This window comes from Capricornis sumatraensis, chromosome 11 (assembly GCF_032405125.1).
Source record: "Capricornis sumatraensis isolate serow.1 chromosome 11, serow.2, whole genome shotgun sequence".
NCBI lineage: Eukaryota > Metazoa > Chordata > Mammalia > Artiodactyla > Bovidae > Capricornis > Capricornis sumatraensis.
Genome location: NC_091079.1, coordinates 67,118,677 through 67,128,883, shown reverse-complemented (window position 1 = coordinate 67,128,883; position 10,207 = coordinate 67,118,677). Strand labels below are relative to the sequence as shown.

The 10,207-nt window shown below is 44.1% G+C and overlaps 1 pseudogene; it reads left to right on the top strand.

The window, feature by feature from the left end:
• Positions 1-462: 462 nt before the first annotated feature.
• On the top strand, positions 463-2,549 carry LOC138088337 (mitochondrial inner membrane m-AAA protease component AFG3L1 pseudogene; annotated as a pseudogene).
• The last annotated feature ends 7,658 nt before the right edge of the window (positions 2,550-10,207 follow it).

Here is a 10,207-nt window from a genome sequence, read left to right as displayed (position 1 = left end):
AAAACAAGTTATACTTGTACACTTGAAGCAGAAAGAAACTGGAAAGTCTCAGCAAAGAAATAGTTAACATAAATAAAACCAAATGGAAGTTTAGGAGGTGAAAATTTCAAGAACCAAAATAAATAACTGAATAGATGAACTCAAGAGTAGAATGAAAGAGATAAAGATAACAATCACAAAATTGGAAGACAGAAATTACCCAATCTGGAAAAAAAGAAAAGAGAGAGAGAAAATAGACTGAAAAAATTAACAGAGTCTGAAGAACTGTGGGACTATAACAAAAGATGTAACATTTATGTCATCAGAGACTCGGAAGCAAAGGAGAAAAAGGGCAGGGCTAAAAATAATTCAAATAAATAATGGCTGAAAATTGCCCAAATATGGCAGACATAAGTTTACAAATTCAAGAAGCTAAGTGAATCTTAGGGAAACCCAAAGGAACCCAAAGGAACTAGTGAACCAAAGGATGCTGGTCCTGGAGCGGACGGAGGGAAGAGAGGAGGAAAGCGGGATGACTTTGCCTGGTGGAAACGAATGCAGAAGGGGAAGGTGCCCTGGGACGACAAGGATCTCCGCAGTCTGGCCGTGCTGGGGGCAGGTGTCGCTGCAGGATTTCTCTACTTCTATTTCCGAGATCCTGGGAAGGAAATCACTTGGAAGCACTTCGTGCAGTATTACCTGGGGAGAGGTCTGGTGGATCAGCTGGAAGTGGTGAATAAGCAATTCGTGCATGTTATTCCTGCCCCTGGGACATCACTCGAGAAATATGCATGGTTCAGCTTTGGCAGTGTGGACACCTTCGAGCACAACCTGGAGACCACCCAGTGGGAGCTAGGCATCAAGCCCCCCAACCAAACGGCCATGGTCTATACCACCGAGAGTGATGGGACTTTCTTGCGAAGCCTGGTGCCCACCCTTCTCCTGATTGGCATCTTCCTCTGTGCCATGAGGAGGGGTCCGATGGGGGCTGGGCATGGTGGGCGAGGAGGGGGCCTCTTTGGCATTGGTGAGACAATAACCAAGATCATCAAGGATGACATTGGTGTGCGGTTTGCAGACATGGCTGGTTGCAAAGAAGCCACGCTGGAGATCATGGAGTTTGTGAATTTCCTGAAGAACCCCAAATAGTACCAGGACCTTGGGGCCAAAATTCCAAAGGGAGTCCTGCTCACAGGTCCTCCTGGTACCGGCAAGACGCTTCTCGCCAAGGCAACCGCAAGGGAGGCTAGTGTGCCCTTCATCACTGTGAATGGGTCTGAGTTCCTGGAGATGTTTGTTGGTGTTGGCCCAGCTCGGGTCTGTGACACGTTTGCAATGGCCCGGAAAAACATTCCCTGTATCTTGTTTGTGGACAAGATTGATGCAATTGGCCAGAAGCATGACCACAGGCACTTCGGAGGCCAGAGTGAGCAGGAGAACACCCTGAACCAGCTGCTCGTGGAGATGGACGGATTCAACTCTACCACGAACGTCATCGTGCTGGCTGGCACCAACTGCCCCGACGTCCTTGACCCAGCCCTGATGCGGCCGGGCTGCTTTGACTGTCAGATTTACATTGGCCCCCCAGACATCAAAGGCAGGTCGTCTATCTTCAGGGTCCACCTGCATCCACTCAAGTTGGACGAGAGCCTCAGCAAGGATGCCCTGGAGAAGAATCTTGCAGCCCTCACTCCAGGCTTCACAGGTGCTGATATTTCTAATGTTTGCAACGAAGCCACCCTGATCGCCACCCGCCACCTAAACCCCTCTGTCGGGGAGAAGCACTTCGAGCAGGCCATCGAGAGGGTCATTGGAGGCCTTGAGAAGAAGACACAGGTCCTGCAGCCTGGCGAGAAGATGACCGGGGCCAACCACGAGGCTGGCCATGCGGTGGTGGGCGGGTTCCTGGAACACGCAGACCCCCTGCTCAAGGTATCCATCGTCCCCCGGGGCAAGGGGCTCGGCTATGCCCAGTGGCTGCCCAGGGAGCAGTATCTGTACACATGGGAGCAGCTCTTTGACCATGCTGGGCGGCCGTGTGGCTGAGCAGCTGTTCTTCAGGAAGGTCACCACGGGGGCCCAGGACGACCTGAGGAAGGTCACCCAGAGCGCCTATACCCAGATCGTGCAGTTCGGGATGAGTGAGAAGCTGGGCCAGGTTGTCCTTCGATCTCCCACGGCCAGGCCAGGCGCTGGTGGAGAAGCCGTTCAGCTAGGCCACGGCCCAGCTCATAGATGAGGAGGTGCGGCGCCTCATCGGCTCCGTGCATGCGCGCACCCTGGACCTGCTCACATGCTGCCGCGAGCAGGTGGACAAGGTGGGCAGGCGGCTGCTGGAGAAGGAGGTGCTGGAGCAGGCCGACAAGGTGGAGCTGCTCGGGCCGCGGCCGTTTGCCGAGATCACCTACAAGGAGCTCGTGGAAGGCATGGGTGGCCTGGAGGAGGACACGGCCCTTCCCGAGGGTCTGCAGGGCTGGCGTGGGGGGCCCACTGCAGGAGAGCCCAGCCTAGCGCCTCCGCCTGGAGAGCAGCCTCCGGGACCCCCAGGAAGCAAATTAAAGCACATGTAACTGGAAGCAATGGCACCCCACTCCAGTATTCTTGCCTGGAAAATCCCACAGACGGAGGAGCCTGGTGGGCTAACAGTCGCTAAGAGTTGGACACGACTGAGTGACTTCACTTTCACTTTTCACTTTCATGCATTGGAGAAGGAAATGGAAACCCACTCCAGTGTCCTTGCCTGGAGAATCCCAGGGACAGGGGAGCCTGGTGGGCTGCCATCTATGGGGTCCCATAGAGTCGGACACGACTGAAGCGACTTAGCTTAGCAAGTGAATCTTAAATAGGATGAATCCCAATAAATTCATATCAAGACACATCAAAATCAAGTTTTTGAAAACTAAAAAAGAATAAATTTTAAAAGCAATGACAGAGAAATACCTTACCAATAACTGGAAGGGGAGCAAATTTCTCATCAGAAGTCCTGAAGACCTAATAGAAGTAAACAAAAGTTTCTCAATGGATGAATTAAAAGAACTTCCTTGACAGTATCCTATACTCAATGAAAAGTCTACTCTGGAAAATAGTTTCTTTTTTTTGGAAAACAGTTTCTTAAAGAATAAAATATGTAACTATAAAATAACACAGCTGTTGTATTCCTTAGCACTTATACCCTCTAACTGAAAACTATGTCCACCCAAACACCTGTACTCAAATTTCACAGCAGACTCATCTGTCATAGACTAGAATTAGAAACACCCCAGATATTCTTCAGTGATTGACAGCTAAACCACAGCACATTAATGCTGTGGAATACTATATAGCAATTAAAAAGGAATAAAATATTGACACATACAATGACCTGAATATATCTTCTGAGAAGTGTGCTGAGTGAAAAAGGCCAGTCTCAAAAGGCTATCTACTAAATGTTTGCACGTATGTGTCATTCACAATATAAAATATTACAGAAATGGACAGCAGATTAATGTCTGCTAGGAGTTTAGAAGCTGGTAGGGTTGGAGGGAATGGATGGGGCTACAGCATGGCAGCATAGGAGACAGAATTGGTGACAGAAATGTTCTGTGTCTTCACTGTATCACTATCAATATGAATATCTTGGTTGTGATAACATACTACAGTTTTGCAAGACATTAACCACAGAGGAAAACTAGGTGATGGGTCCATTAACCTCACTGAATTATTTCTTAGAAATACATGTGAATCAACTCAAAATAGTTTAATTTTAAAGATTAATCTGATAGACTAAGATTCTCATTCAGATGACTTTTCTTGTTTTTTCCTAATACATTTTACAGTTAGCAAGTCAATGAACACTTCACATAGGGGCCTGGCAGACAGCGGTTGTGGATAAGTACAAGTTAGAGCAGGAGGGAAAAAAGAAGAAAATAAGGCGCCGAGTGACAACTACAGCTGCCAGACTGGTTTACGAGGACACATGGAGCAACCCTTTGGGGACCTCTAAAAATAATTGGGAAACACTCTGACCACAGACTCTTCAGACAAGCAAGGACTCACTTGTTCATTAAAAGTAACTGTGACCTTGTTTTAAAACCATGGGCTAGTAAAAATGGAAACATTCATGTTTTAACAATTTCCCCTGACCTTGAACAGCAGATTTATCTAGTGCTTACTTCATTTTTCTAGTTAAATAAATAAAAATCTTCAAGGGAAATATTTCCCAGAGAAAAGTAATATTGTAAATTCTCCTAGGTGCAAATCAACAATTTCATTTTGATACCCACAAGCGTTCACCAGCTCTTCTCCACATGTGGTATAAAGTCAGGTACCGTATATAGTTGGGACGATCCCCTGGAGAAGGGCATGGCAACCCATTCCAGTATTCTTGCCTAGAGAATCCCTTGCAAAAACCCTTGCAGGCTACAGCCCATGGGGTCGCAAAGAGTCAGACATGACTGCAGCAACTTAGTACGGCACATCCATTGTACGTAGAAAACTTTAAGAATTACAAAAAAAAAAAAAAAGTACAAAATACCAACATGAAAAGATACAGGAAAGATATAATCGACCACCTAAACAGCAAACTGTGCTCTTCCATGTACAAATCACCACCAACACCACCAGTGAAATTATACCTCCCCCCCAGGTTTACCTGTGAACTTAGTCCCTTCTATTCCTGCCCGAGCCACCTGGGCTTCACACCCATCTGGACGGCATACCTGAAGCAGTAGTGAGGGACAGTCATTTGTCAACACAACAAAGCTCTACTCAGGGCTCACTGTGTGTCATAAGCCATGGTAGTAATTAGGGTCTTAAAGAAGCATGTATGGCCTCAGCACTGAAGCCTAGATGTAGAGGAGACATGTCAACAAATAATGCAAATCAGAGTGATTAGTGCAGCAGGACACTTCTGGACAGGGTGGACTAGATGCATGAAAGAGGGAGAGATTCTGCCACACAAGGAACATCCAACGTGGGAGTGCTATCACGTGTACTTAGGCCAATCTCTTCCCTCAAAGCAATGAGGCAAAACGGGGCTGTCATCCATTTGACATCAAGGTACCTGTCTATTTCCCAGGAGGTTATGGAGTTCAAGTGCATAATCTATATAGGGGCTGAGATGTATGTCCAGTTGCAAAAGATTTATCTGTATCGTTAAGCAAGTCCCATGGCTTTTCTGAATTCTATTCTTCTCACAGGTAAAACAAGAGAGTGCACTGGGCTCTGAAAGATCATCCCAGCTGGAAGTCATTGCTATCTAGTGTTTAAAAAGGGCAATCAGAGCAATCACAGCTCCTCTACCTTCTAGAGGTGTGAACATGGGCAAGGTGCTATCTCTCAGTGCCTCAATTTTCTCACCTGAGAAGTGAGCACAATAATAAGACCTCTCATAGTTCAGTTCAGTTCAGTCGCTCAGTCGTGTCCGACCCTTTGCGACCCCATGAATCACAGCACACCAGGCCTCCCTGTCCATCACCAACTCGCAGAGTTCACTCAGAGTCGCGTCCATCAAGTCAGTAATGCCATCCAGGCATCTCATCCTCTGTCGTCCCCTTCTCCTCCTGCACCCAATCCCTCCCATCATCAAAGTCTTCTCCAATGAGTCAACTCTTTGCATGAGGTGGCCAAAGTATTGGAGTTTCAGCTTTAGCATCATTCCTTCCAAAGAAATCCCAGGGTTGATCTCCTTTAGAATGGACTGGTTGGATTTCCTTGCAGTCCAAGGGACTCTCAAGAGTCTTCTCCAACACCACAGTTCAAAAGCATCAATTCTTCGGCGCTCAGCCTTCTTCACAGTCCAACTCTCACATCCATACATGACCACTGGAAAAACCATAGCCTTGACTAGACGGACCTTAGTCAGCAAAGTAATGTCTCTGCTTTTGAATATGCTGTCTAGGTTGGTCATAACTTTTCTTCCAAGGAGTAAGCATCTTTTAATTTCATGGCTGCAATCACCATCTGCAGTGATTTTGGAGCCCAAAAAAAATAAAGTCTGACACTGTTTCCACTGTTTCCCCATCTATTTCCCATCAAGTGATGGGACCGGATGCCATGATCTTCGTTTTCTGAATGTTGAGCTTTAAGCCAACTTTTTCACTCTCCTCTTTTACTTTCATCAACAGGCTTTTTAGTTCCTCTTCACTTTCTGCCATAAGGGTGGTGTCATCTGCATATCTGAGGTTGTTGATATTTCTCCCGGCAATCTTGATTCCAGCTTGTGCTTCTTCCAGCCCAGCGTTTCTCATGATGTACTCTGCATAGAAGTTAAATAAGCAGGGTGACAATATACAGCCTTGACATACTCCTTTTCCTATTTGGAACCAGTCTGTTGTTCCATGTCCAGTTCTAACTGTTGCTTCCTGGCCTGCATACAGATTTCCCAAGAGGCAGGTTAGGTGGTCTAGTATTCCCATCTCTTTCAGAATTTTCCACAGTTTATTGTGATCCACACAGTCAAAGGCTTTGGCATAGTCAATAAAGCAGAAATAGATGTTTTTCTGGAACTCTCTTGCTTTTTCCATGATCCAGTGGATGTTGGCAATTTGATCTCTGGTTCCTCTGCCTTTTCTAAAACCAGCCTGAACATCAGGAAGTTCATGGTTCATGTATTACTGAAGCCTGGCCTGGAGTATTTTGAGCATTATTTTGCTAGCATGTGAGATGAGTGAAATCGTGCGGTAGTCTGAGCATTCTTTGGCATTGCCTTTCTTTGGAATTGGAATGAAAACTGACCTTTTCCAGTCCTGTGGCCACGCCTGAGTTTTCCAAATTTGCTGGCATATTGAGTGCAGCACTTTCACAGCATCATCTTTCAGGATTTGAAACAGCTGAACTGGAATTCCATCACCTCCACCACCTTTGTTCGTAGTGATACTTCCTAAGGCCCAATTGATTTCACATTCCAGGATGTCTGGCTCTAGGTGAGTGATCACACCATCGTGATTATCCAGGTCGTGAAGATCATTTTTGTACAGTTCTTCTGTGTATTCTTGCCATCTCTTTTTAATATCTTCTGCTTCTTTTAGGTCCAGACCATTTCTGTCCTCTATCGAGCCTATCTTTGCATGAAATGTTCCCTTGGTATCATTTTCTTGAAGAGATCTCTAGTCTTTCCCATTCTGTTCTTTTCCCCTATTTCTTTGCACTGATCGCTGAAGAAGGCTTTCTTATCTCTCTTTGCTATTCTTTGAAACTCTGCATTCAGATGCTTATATCTTTCCTTTTCTCCTTGGCTTTTCACTTCTCTTCTTTTCATAGCTATTTGTAAGGCTTCCCCAGACAGCCATTTTGCTTTTTTGCATTTCCTTTCCATGGGGATAGTCTTGATCCCTGTCTTCCGTACAATGTCACGAACCTCATTCCATAGTTCATCAGGCACTCTATCTGTCAGATCTAGTCCCTTAAATCTATTTCTCACTACCACTGTATAATCATAAGGGATTTGATTTAGGTCATACCTGAATGGTCTAGTGATTTTCCCTGTTTTCTTCAATTTCAGTCTGAATTTGGTAATAAGGAGTTCATGAACTGAGCCACAGTCAGCTCGTGGTCTTGTTTTTGTTGACTGTAAAGAGCTTCTCCATCTTTTGCTGCAGAGAATATAATCAATCTGATTTTGGTGTTGACCATCTGGTGATGTCCAAGTGTAGAGTCTTCTCTTGTGTTGTTGGAAGAGGGTGTTTGCTATGACCAGTGCATTTCCTTGGCAAAACTCTATTAGTCTTTGACCTGCTTCATTCCATATTCCAAGGCCAAATTTGCCTGTTACTCCAGGTGTTTCTTGATTTCCTACTTTTGCATTCCAGTCCCCTATAATGAAAAGGACATCTTTTTTTGGTGTTACTCTAAAAGGTCTTGTAGGTCTTCATAGAACCATTGAACTTCAGCTTCTTCAGTGTTACTGGTTGGGGCATAGACTTGGATTACTGTGATACTGAATGGTTTGCCTGGGAAATGAACAGAGATCATTCTGTTGTTTTTGAGACTGCATCCAAGTACTGCATTTCGGACTCTTCTGTTGACCATGATGGTTACTTCATTTCTTCTGAGGGATTCTTGCCCACAGTAGTAGATATAATGGTCATCTGAGTTAAATTCACCCATTCCAGTCCATTTTAGTTCACTGATTCCTAGAATGTCGACGTTCACTCTTGCCATCTCCTGTTTGACCACTTCCAATTTGCCTTGATTCAGGGACCTCACATTCCAGGTTCCTATGCAATGTTGCTCTTTACAGCATCGGACCTTGCTTCTATCACCAGTCACATCCACAGCTGGGTATTGTTTTTGCTTTGGCTCCAACCCTTCATTCTTTCTGGAGTTATTTCTCCACTGACCTCCAGTAGCATATTGGGCACCTACTGACCTGGGGAGTTCCTCTTTCAGTATCCTATCATTTTGCCTTTTCATACTGTTCATGGGGTTCTGTCAGAAAGATTCGTTGGGTTCATATGTGTAAAATACTTAGAAGAGCACCTAGCTCATACCAAGTGTTGTAAAAATATTACCTACTGTTATTACAATAGTTTATTATAGATTCCCAGTGATATTTAATTATTACATTTAAAGCACTGAAATATTTGATTGTAAATGTACAAACTCTTTACATACCCTTTCCAACAGCCATCATTAGGAATTCAAAAATTAATACATCAATGAGTCAGATTCTGCCAAGAGCATACTCTTCAAAAATAAAGTTTTTGAGAAATTATATAACTTAGAGGATGTTTACTACATGATTTAATCATATTTAAAATAATCCCTTCCTAACCACACACACAAGAAAATGCATACATACTTCCAAAGCTGTCTCACCTCAAAATGACCTGAACACCTAATTTAGGATCCACTAGGTCCTTGCTATTCATTCACAGTCAGCAAGCCAGCAGCAGAGTAGTTGATGCAGTCCATCTTATCTGGGGTTTAAGATTCTGCATTTGTAGAAGCTTCAAGTGCTGCCAAGCCTGCCGGTTCACACAAAATACTCAGAGTAGCAAGACACTAAGCTATGGCAATCAGAAACAGACTTCAAAATGACTGAAATGATTGAATTAGGTATGCCAAAGTCCTGTTAATTGACCAAATCTGGAAAATGTCTTACTTGACACATTGTACAATCACAATCATGTCCATAGAGTATCTCGGGACTTACATGGAATTCTGACAGGAGTATATATATAAACATAAGAGGTTCTGTATTGGCAGACATGCAGCTTGTGATTTAATTTATACAAAAAAATCTTCACAGTTACAGAGATGAGCTGACATAGTCTTCATAAGTGGGTGCACATGACGGGGACAATATCTCCTGATTTTAGTTTGGATAACTGTCAGAAGGTCTTCACTGAAAGACATATCACCATCATTGTGAAAGTAGAATTTCAAATAAGCGTGGTTTTCAAAAGAGACCATGGTATAGTTTCTGCTTTTAAGATTGGTAGTAGGGCCTGTGGTTTTCCTATGAACAGAGTGAACCCGACCCTCAGAGTTCTGTCAGAATCTCAATAGTTAGCTGTACAGAGTTTAAAGATTTAAATTAAAATTACATGTATCTGCAAATGAACTTATTTACAAAACAGAAACAGACTCAGACTTAGAGAATGGTCTTATGGTTGTCAGGGGCAAAGAATGGAGGGAAGAGATAGGGAGTTTGGCATGGACGTATACACTCTGCTATTTTTTAAATGGTCAACCAACAAGGACAGCACAGGGAACTCTGTTCATTGTTATGCGGCAGGCTAAATGAGAGGGGAGTTTGGTAGAGAATGGACACTCATATACGTAAGGCTGAGCCCCTTTGCTGTCCACCTGAAATTATCACAACATTGTTAAACGACTATAGTCCAATATAAAATTAAGTTTTGTAAAAAATTATATGCATCTGTTCAAACAGAGTGGCTGGATTCCCAGCAGCTGGAACAGAGTATTAAGAGGCTTTATTTTTTGAGGGGACTTAGAATTAATAGTTTTTTATAAAACAAATGAAAATAGAATGTTGTTGAAGTGAAGGCCCACTGCAAGAGCATGAAAGGGGGGCCTTTAGGAAGACGCGAAAAACAAAGTGTTTGACAGCTGCAGCTCTTTATAACCGGCCAGGAGAGAAAGAGCAAATAGCCGCCTGCTACAAAAGACACAGCAAAGCTACTGCTCTCCAAGTTGCTGAATAAAGGCGATGCCTGGACGAACGCGCCTCCAAACCTTGGAAGATGTATGACTCTGGGATTTCAGGGTTTTCCAAAAATACACG